The sequence below is a fragment of the Thalassophryne amazonica genome, chromosome 14, assembly GCF_902500255.1.
Source record: "Thalassophryne amazonica chromosome 14, fThaAma1.1, whole genome shotgun sequence".
In the NCBI taxonomy this organism is placed as follows: domain Eukaryota; kingdom Metazoa; phylum Chordata; class Actinopteri; order Batrachoidiformes; family Batrachoididae; genus Thalassophryne; species Thalassophryne amazonica.
Genome location: NC_047116.1, coordinates 98,115,698 through 98,126,092, shown reverse-complemented (window position 1 = coordinate 98,126,092; position 10,395 = coordinate 98,115,698). Strand labels below are relative to the sequence as shown.

Below are 10,395 nucleotides of genomic sequence, written 5' to 3'. Positions count from 1 at the left end.
GGGTGGACAAAAATAAACAGTTTCAACCAAATTTCAAAAACGAAAATTCTGATATTTTTGGAAGAATTCAAAAGTATTTATGAGTTCCCATAAATAGTAAGACCATTCAGCTGCTCCCTCGTTTTCACTCGGGGTCACCACAGCAGATCCAAGGTGGGTCTGCATGTTGATTTGGCACAAGTTTTAGACAGATGCTCTTCCTGACGCAACTCCACATGACATGGAGAAATGGGGCAGGGGTGGGGTTTGAACCAGGAACCCTCCAGGCTGAAACCAAGTACACAAAGCACTTATCCATTCATGAGTTCCCATAATTTGTAATATTTTGTTTCTGTTTTTGTTCATTTTTTCATAGTTCCTGACCAGAAGTAAGTAAGTGAGGGGCACCCAATCTAAATTTTGCCTGTGGCCCCCTCTTGACTAGAGCCGGTATGCACACACAGACACACACACAGACACACACACTTTTTTCACACAGACTCTCTCAAATATCACAAAAAAAAGTTTTGTGTTTGTCCTCTTAATTCCTCTTTGATAATAGAAAATGGGGCAGCAAACTGCTGCTGGAAACTGGATTTGGGGATTCTTTATGTTGTCCACCTGCTGCGACTTGTACTGGAATCATAAATCCAAACAAGGGCATTAAAGTAAAAAGAAGATATTTTAGGCCAAAACATATCACTCCAGTTCTACAGCTGCTGGTGTTCCCAAGCAGGCTGCACCCAATCCTGAACCCACCCTGCTTTACTTCTGAAACCTACTAGGATCAGGATCAGGATTAGGATCAGGTGGACATAAAGCAGGGGGACTGTGCCACCGCAACAAAAAATGAGTGAACCTGAGCTGCAATACAAGATATTTCAGGTTTTCATTTCATTTGTTCATATACATCCATTCATGCATTTACATCCTGCAGCACATTCCAAAAGAAGTTGAGATGGGACTTGATTTAAGGCGAGCAATGAAGGGAACAAATTAAATAGCGATGTCATTTAAAACAGGTGATGTCATCAGGTGGCTGGAATCATGATTTGGTACAAAAGCCATATCCAGGAAAGGCTGAGTCTCTGAGGAGCAACGAAGGGCAGAGGATCTACAGTTTGGCAACAAATACTGCATGTGAGGAAATGACTGAAATATTTCCAAACATTGGGCCTCATTCATGAACCATATTCATAAAAACAAATTTGTCCCTAAGTCCTGCTTACTAAGTTTTTACGAATATTGTAGCATTGATGAATGTTTTCCTCAGAAGTCCTCTGAGGCACATTTCAGTCCCAACATGTTGTCACATTGTCTCCTTATGTGAAGGTCATTAAAATATGATATTGTAATGATATGTCCGTCTGTTCGTTATTATATGTTACATTTTGGTCATTTGCAGAGTAGCTTTTATTCTAAAATAAATCAAAAGTAATGTAAAAAATGATAGCACCATTAAGTTAAGTGAACTTATGTCTTCTCATTTTCTCCACTTGTAATGGCAAACTTAGGATATTGGACTCAAGTTTATATGTTTTCCAAATCCATTGTCTTTCACTAATTATGAGTTGAAACAAAGCTTATCTTTAAGGTGAGTTAACTGATATTCAGTTGAATTAACTCACATTTTCAAGGCAGCTGGTGAACTTCAGTTTTTACAGTGTACCAACTCTTGAACATTAATGGAGTGGAGTAGCAGCAGCACAGGGAGGGGAAGGAAGCGTTGCCTCGGGCCCAGGTCTGGATCCAGACACTCACTCGATGGTACTCCTAAAAGGTAGGGTGGGGGAAATTAAATACAAAGAGATTTAGATATTTCCCACAGCCTAGCTAAGAGTTTCGTCTCCCTGATGATGGCTGGTCCAACTCGGACAGCTTTTGGGTGTCTGCTGTTCCCCCTCCGGTCTGCTGCATCTCCCGTCAAGATTTGGAGATGCGTGTTTTTGTTTTTTTGTTTTTTGGGGGGGTTTTGTGACAAATTTTTAAATCGAACGTTTCTTTTTCACTGATTTCCTGCTCTAAGTTGGTACCTGAGTTGCAACATATGTCCCCTATGGACAGACTTGCCGGAATTGGTTTCACTACTTTAGAAGATAGACACACTAGAGGTGATTTAATTGAAATGTACAAAATCTTACATGGACATGAAAATATTAATTTTGAATTGTTTTTTAAATGAGATCTAGATTGAATATAAGGAAAAATATTTTCAGCAATAGAGCTATTATATTGTGGGATAGTTTGCTTTGGTATGTGGTTTTCTTGCTTAGTGTGGATACTTTTAAACTAAATTATGATTTGTATTACACCGCTAGGTTTTAATGTTTTTTTTTCCTTTTTTTTTTTTTTTTTTTTGCTATGATGTGTTGATATATACAAATGTGTATACTTTTTTACACAATAAAATGATTTATGAATTATAATTATGCAGCGTTACCTCCTCCTCTGAACTGCCACGTTTTCTTTTTTCTCTTTTCGTGCTGTGCTGAAATTGATTTTCATTTTGCGTTCGACATTTTGTTTCCTCTTTGTGAAATCTGTCTCTGGACACAGTAATGCGGTTCCATGCCCGTTCATGGGCACTGATGGGCTGTTGCTTATGCTAATCATATGTTAAGTAGGCTCACCAGGTACGCACTTTCAGTTTACGAGGGGATGGAATTCGACTTAAGAACACAGCTGCGAACAATTCTGCGGTTTAAGATCACGTTGATGAATCTGATGTAGAGTTTTCTTAAGAACCTTCTTTGGGACAGAAGGAATCTAAGAAGATTCTTATGACGATATTGGTGAATCAGGCCCAATTTTCCTTAAAGATAGATTGGAATTGCATTGATTTGCATATTTCTCCCTCTACAGTGCAAAATATCATTCAACAATTCAAACAATCTGGAGGGATTTGAGTGGGTTCAGATAACTAACCACTGTGCTTGAAGAGGAATCTATTTGACCAGTGCAAAAACCTCAGCAGCAGAAACATGGACTCTTACAACAAAAATGAAGAGAAGGTTCATAACCGAAGATCACAAGATAACAGATAGACAAGAGACCTGACAAGGGTACGAGATGTGATGGAAGCTATCAAATAATGAAAATGGACATGGACAGGACATGTCACCATAACAGAAGATGGAAGTTGGAATACAGCAATTACTGTTCAGTCACCACAAGAAAGGAAAAGAAATAGAGGTAGACAAAAGAAAGGATGGAGAGACAAAATACAATTCTGGGATCAAACCAATTGGTATTAAACCACAAGGGAGAGACAACAATGGAGACACCCTGCTGAGGCCTTCACCTGGTATTGGACTGATAATAGCTGAGAAAGAAGTATGGTTTAGGTTAGTTCAGCCATGATCTCTGATCCTTCAGACAGCAGTGCATCAAGAACCACCATCCATCAATAACTGATATAACCACATGGGAAAGAGACTACTTTCTCAAACGTCACAACTTTACTGTGCAAAAAAGAAGCCTGATGTTAAACTTATACAGAAGCAGTATCAACTTTTCTGTGCTCTGAGGCTTCTGGGTTGGACCATCACACAGTGGAAACATATAATGTGGTCAGACAAATCAGTATTCTGGATCTTTTTTCAGAAGAAATGAACATTATGTGCTCTGGACAAATGAAAATAAGGACCATCCAGACTGATATCTGCAACAAGTCCAAAAGTCAGGGTCTGTCCTGGTCTGGGGTTCTGTCAGTGTCCTTGTCAAAGGTCATTTACACTCTGTGGCAGCAGCATTAATGCAGAAAAGTACACAGTAAAACCACCAGTGTTAAATTAACACTGACAGGGTTCCACTCTGGCCAGAGTAGGAACACTGTCAGTGTTAATTTTACACTAGTGATTTTAGTGTGTACACTGAGATTTTAGAGGAACACGTGCTTCCTTCAAGATAACGTCTTTTCCAGGTACGTCTGTGCATTTTACAACAACACAATGCAAAATAACATTCTGCACACATTACAAAGACATGGATGCAGAAGATGATGACACGGGTACTGGATTGGCCTGTGTGCAGTCCTGACCTGTCCACAATAGAGACTGTGTGGAGAATTTTGAAATGAAAAATCTTATCTTAGGTTCATGCTGTTGGCAGTGAAACAGAAGTCAAAGTAAATGTCAGACTCACTGCAGTTTTTATTTGTGTTTTCCATACCATGCTAACATTTGATGATGTGGGAATGTACATACGAGGTCTGTCCATAAAGTATAGGTCCTTTTTATTTTTTTCAAAAACTATATGGATTTCATTCATATGTTTTTACGTCAGACATGCTTGAACCCTCGTGCGCATGCGTGAGTTTTTCCACGCCTGTCGGTGACGTCATTCGCCTGTGAGCACTCCTTGTGGGAGGAGTCGTCCAGCCCCTCGGAATTCCTTTGTCTGAGAAGTTGCTGAGAGACTGGCGCTTTGTTTGATCAAAATTTTTTCTAAACCTGTGAGACACATCGAAGTGGACACGGTTCGAAAAATTAAGCTGGTTTTCGATAAAAATTTTAACAGCTGATGAGAGATTTTGAGGTGATACTGTCGCTTTAAGGACTTCCCACGGTGCGAGACGTCGCTCAGCGCTCTCAGGCGCCGTCGTCAGCCTGTTTCAAGCTGAAAACCTCCACATTTCAGGCTCTATTGATCCAGGACGTCGTGAGAGAACAGAGAAGTTTCAGAAGAAGTCGGTTTCAGCATTTTATCCAGATATTCCACTGTTAAAGGAGATTTTTTTTAATGAAAGACGTGCAGGCGGATTGCAGCGTCGGCTCGCAGCCGCCGCGACGCTCCGCCACAGGAAAAACACCTCTGTTGGAAGCCTTAAGGACAAGTTGGAACATGTCCAGCTGTTAAACAATTTCTCATATACTCACTCCACTGAAAGCCATCAAAAGCCGCCTGGATTTTACAAATGGTTATCAACACGGAGGTGTTTTTCCTGTGCCGCTGCACCGCGCCGGCTGCGTCCCGACGCGCGGATCCGTCCGCACGTCTTTCATTAAAAAAATCTCCTTTAACAGTGGAATATCTGGATAAAATGCTGAAACCGACTTCTTCTGAAACTTCTATGTTCTCTCACAACGTCCTGGATCAATAGAGCCTAAAATGTGGAGGTTTTCAGCTTGAAACAGGCTGATGACGGCGGCTGAGAGCGCTGAGCGACGTCTCGCACCGTGGGAAGTCCTTAAAGCGACAGTATCACCTCAAAATCTCTCATCAGCTGTTAAAATTTTCACTGAAAACCAGCTTAATTTTTCGAACCGTGTCCACTTCGATGTGTCTCACAGGTTTAGAAAAAATTTTGATCAAACAAAGCGCCAGTCTCTCAGCAACTTCTCAGACAAAGGAATTCCGACGAGGGGCTGGACGACTCCTCCCACAAGGAGTGCTCACAGGTGAATGACGTCACCGACAGGCATGGAAAAACTCACGCATGCGCACGAGGGTTCAAGCATGTCTGACGTAAAAATATATGAATGAAATCCATATATTTTTTGAAAAAAATAAAAAGGACCTATACTTTATGGACAGACCTCGTAAATGTGTGTGGGAAAGCTGTAAATCCACGTGCACAATGCAGTAGGTATAACGAGGTATGTGACATCCACGTGCACGGTGCAGTAGGTATAACGAGGTATGTGATATCCACGTGCACGGTGCAGTAGGTATAACGAGGTGTGTGACATCCACGTGCACGGTGCAGTAGGTATAACAAAGTGTGTGACATCCACGTGCATGGTGCAGTAGGTATAAAGAGGTGTGTGACATTCACGTGCACGGTGCAGTAGGTATAAAGAGGTGTGTGACATCCACGTGCACGGTGCAGTAGGTATAACGAGGTATGTGATATCCACGTGCACGGTGCAGTAGGTATAAAGAGGTGTGTGACATTCACGTGCACGGTGCAGTAGGTATAAAGAGGTGTGTGACATCCACGTGCACGGTGCAGTAGGTATAACGAGGTATGTGATATCCACGTGCACGGTGCAGTAGGTATAACGAGGTGTGTGACATCCACGTGCACGGTGCAGTAGGTATAACGAGGTATGTGATATCCACGTGCACGGTGCAGTAGGTATAACAAAGTGTGTGACATCCACGTGCATGGTGCAGTAGGTATAAAGAGGTGTGTGACATTCACGTGCACGGTGCAGTAGGTATAAAGAGGTGTGTGACATCCACGTGCACGGTGCAGTAGGTATAACGAGGTATGTGATATCCACGTGCACGGTGCAGTAGGTATAACGAGGTGTGTGACATCCACGTGCACGGTGCAGTAGGTATAACAAAGTGTGTGACATCCACGTGCACGGTGCAGTAGGTATAAAGAGGTGTGTGACATTCACGTGCACGGTGCAGTAGGTATAACGAGGTGTGTGACATCACGCATCATCAGTGACTCTGAGGAGTTGCAGCACTGCTACATAGGCCCGTCCCAGTAGGAGGGGACATGCAAAGCAATAGGATTAGCATCCCATGCTACCAGGAGGTAAGAAGGGACACAGAGGAGTCTCTGAATGAAAGGGTGCAGCCAACCAGCCAGCAAACACAGGGCCTGAGAACCCAGAAAGAGAGCAGACCAATACCCTGACCAGAACTGCTCACACACCACCGGGGTATGGGTCAGGAGTATTTTACTGGCCAGTATTCTTTGAAAAGCATTTGTTGAGCAGTATTTGTTAAAGAGTATTTATTGGACAATATTTGCCAGTATTTTTGTGGAGTGTTTTCCAGACAGCATTTGTTAGACAGTGTATCCCAGACAGCATTTTTGGACAGTATGTGTTGTTGGACCACTATTGTTCTACTTCACAGACAGGTCTTTTTTTTTGGGGGGGGGGGGGGGGGGGCATTTTTTTGGACAGCATGTTTTAAAAAGTATTTAATGGACAGTGTTTGCCTGTATTTATAGTATTTTTTTCAGAGTATTTGTGGGACAGTGTTGGTCATACAACATTTTTTACAGTATTTGTTGGACAGTGTTATTATTATTATTATTATTATTATTATTATTAACAGTATTTTTAGACAGTATTTATTGAACAGTACGTTTCAGACAGTTTTTTTTTTCAGCATTTTTTAAAGAGATTTTTCAGGCAGTATTTGTTGGACAGTATTGTTGGGGCCGTATCTGATGAACAATATACTGCAGGGTTTAACATGATTAAGAATAAGTCTCATACTGACGTGTAGAAGCGGAGTTTGGCGACAGAGCTCCCCGTCACACATAAGCTGCTCCTCCTCCTCATCTCTTGTTGACGTTAACTGATTGATTGATTTGATTGATGGGTGAAATGTGAGGCTTCACTTGACGGTGAAGTGCGAGAAACACGTCATAAAGCGAAACCTGCTTTCATTAAATAAGTGCAACAAAAGAAATGATAAAGTAACATTTTTTTGAAAAGTGAGACGTGAGCGTGCACGTCCCCGCGTGAAGCTTTTTGGGTGCACGTCGTCAGATATCGCGGTACTGACACAAAATGAAGAATTTGGGCGCACACAAGCAAGTTGATGTTTTTTTTGTTTTTTTAATACATTTTATTACTCTTCTTTAATTAAAAAAAAAACAGTTAAATAAACAGCAAAGCGAAAAATGATTTTTCAATAACCTCGATGTTACAAAGTGCGCGTCCGCGTGCGCACTTTGTAATGCGCGCTGTTACAAAAAAGTTCAAAGAATCATTTAGCATCAAACAACAGACACAATAATAATAATAATAATAATAATAATAATAATAATAACAATAATAATAATAATAATAGAATCTGTGCATTTTATCATTTCCAACAACTCAGACTTTGCAACTCCTGAAGACCGGCAAAGTCCAATCTGACACTGAACCTTCTTTCTTTCTTTCTTTCTTTCTTTCTTTCTTTCTTTCTTTCTTTCTTTCTTTCTTTCTTAGTCGGACAGTGATGTCGGCTCGGTGTAATAAAGCACAATAATTAATATTCTATGTTGCGTCAAACAGGACCGAGGACACTTTTCTTTGGCTGGAGGCCGCAAAAACACTGCCTGTGTTTGATCCGACTGAGAGGAAAAATATCTAGGACATAACAATATTAATAAATGATTTAGTATCCTAAGAAATGACAAGAGAAAAAGTAGCTTGTTTCTTCATACAGAATCCGGATCCCGTCAGTTCACATGTCCTATGACGCGCACGTCCCGACTGCGCCCTCGCGGCCACAAAATATCACATCGTTCATAGAATATTTTCATTAAAGCTGCAGCTCATGAAGTCCGCATTAGTTTATTTGCACATTTCCTCCGTGTGAGCTGTTTATCAACAGTAATTACTGGAAAAGAAGAAAGTTTTGTGCCATTCACATATGAAAAACCGCGAGTGAGTCAGAGGAACGGCTCCGTCCAAAAAGTTATAAAGTAACAAAAAGGTTCCGATGAATGGAAAAGAGGCAAAACAACAGAGTGGAATTAATGTCAGCATACAGGTAAAAGAGCAAAACGATACCGACACCACACACTCTCGAAAAGAACCTTAAAAACATGTCTGACTGGCTCAGTCTCATTATTATTATTATTATTATTATTATTATTATTATTATTAGTAGTAGTAGTAGTAGTAGTAGTAGTAGTAGTAGTAGTATTATTATCTGATATTTGTCAAATAAACGGAAAAAAAACACTCAGGGATTTTTAAACTGAACGTTATCACGCAAAAGGAAAATTAATCCGTTAAATATATACATTTATAGACCAACGGGTTTCAACAATAAGCCTTAATTTGTTTAATCGTTTAATTAATTCTTACATTAGTTCAGAATTATACTTGAATCTAAATGTATTATTATTATTATTATTATTATTAATAATAATAATAATAATAATAATAATAATAATAATAAAGCAACTACAACTATTATATCAAAAGCAATACTTGTGCTACTTACTACGACTATAGTAATAATAATAATGATAAGTATTAGTACTATATTGCTGCTATTGCTAATATTACTACGACTTCAACTACTACTACTAATAGCTATTATTATTATTATCATAATAATTATCATCATCATAATAATAATAATAATAATAATAATAATAGTTATTATTGTTGTTGTTGTTGTTGTTATTATTATTACTATTATATTAATATTAATAATATTGACAGTACGGTCAGCATGCTGCAGAGAGGAGTACTTTCATTAATAATCGTAACATTTATGATTTGACGTTTGGCTGCCTCGATGAATGTTTACTGATCGCGTGCTCGTGGACGTGTACTCACTGTTCACGGCGTGTCTGTGGCGCTGCTGGCCGCTGAGGAGGTTCTGTCCATTGATCAGGATTAAGGAATCCAGGGCTGGACTGTAGTTCGGATCCCAGAATCTGCTGCTGACTCTGGACTCTGGACCCAAACTGGAGATCCACGAAGAAAGTTTTCCCGGAGCGAAGGATGCGCGTGTGTTGGCTGGACGGAGAAAGTGTGCGCGCGTGCGTGAGACAGTGAAACTGACAGAAAGCTCCAGCGAGATCTTTGAGAAGACTTCCTATCGCCTTTCAGCTCAAAACGCGGTTCTGCGTCCTCCTGTGAGCGCGTGGCCTCGCGCACGGAGAGCCAGCTGTGCGGCGCACCGTGCACGCACACCGGGAGACAGGTGACCCGCAGCGCAAAGCCGAGGGACAAACGGCGCAGCTGTGTGCGCAAAAAAAGCGCAGTGTCCGAGCTCCAAACGGTGTTTGCTGTGCCAACGGCGCGCGGACTGACAGAGGGAGGAGAGAGGGGAGGAGAGACAACCCGGGGGGAGGGAGGAAGGGGAGGAGAGACACCACGTGGAGGGAGGAGAATACGACGTGTCTCCAGGCCAGACCGACGGGCGACTAACTGCGTCCACAAGCCTTTACAAAAACCGTCACAAAGGGGCAAACCGTGACGTCACTGAGGGCAAGATCATGTCATCACTGGGGGATAAATCATGTCATCCTTGAGGGGCAAATCATGCCGTCACAGATGGATAAATCATGTTATCACTGAGGGATAAATCATGTCCTCACTGAGCATTTACAAAAACTGCCACCAAGAGGCAAATCATGACGTCATTGAGGGAAAGATCATGCCGTCACAGATGGATAAATCATGTTTTCATTGAGGGATAAATCATGTCCTCACTGAGCATTTACAAAAAACTGCCACCAAGAAGCAAATCATGACGTAATTGAGGGATAAATCATGTCATTGAGGGATAAATCATGTCATTGAGGGATAAATCATGTCATCATTGAGGGATAAATCATGTCATCATTGAGGGATAAATCATGTCATTGAGGGATAAATCATGTCATCATTGAGGGATAAATCATGTCATTGAGGGATAAATCATGTCATCATTGAGGGATAAATCATGTCATTGAGGGATAAATCATGTCATCATTGAGGGATAAATCAT

At 40.9% G+C, this 10,395-nt stretch overlaps 1 protein-coding gene across 1 annotated transcript in view; it reads right to left on the bottom strand.

Moving 5' to 3' along the window:
* The window catches only part of satb2 (SATB homeobox 2), a 154,164-nt gene extending 144,667 nt beyond the window's left edge, over positions 1-9,497 (bottom strand). Inside the window, exon 1 of the mRNA XM_034186105.1 lies at positions 9,237-9,497. The gene's annotated coding sequence lies outside the window, so the exon portion shown is untranslated. The remainder of the gene's footprint in view (positions 1-9,236) is intronic.
* Positions 9,498-10,395: the final 898 nt, after the last annotated feature.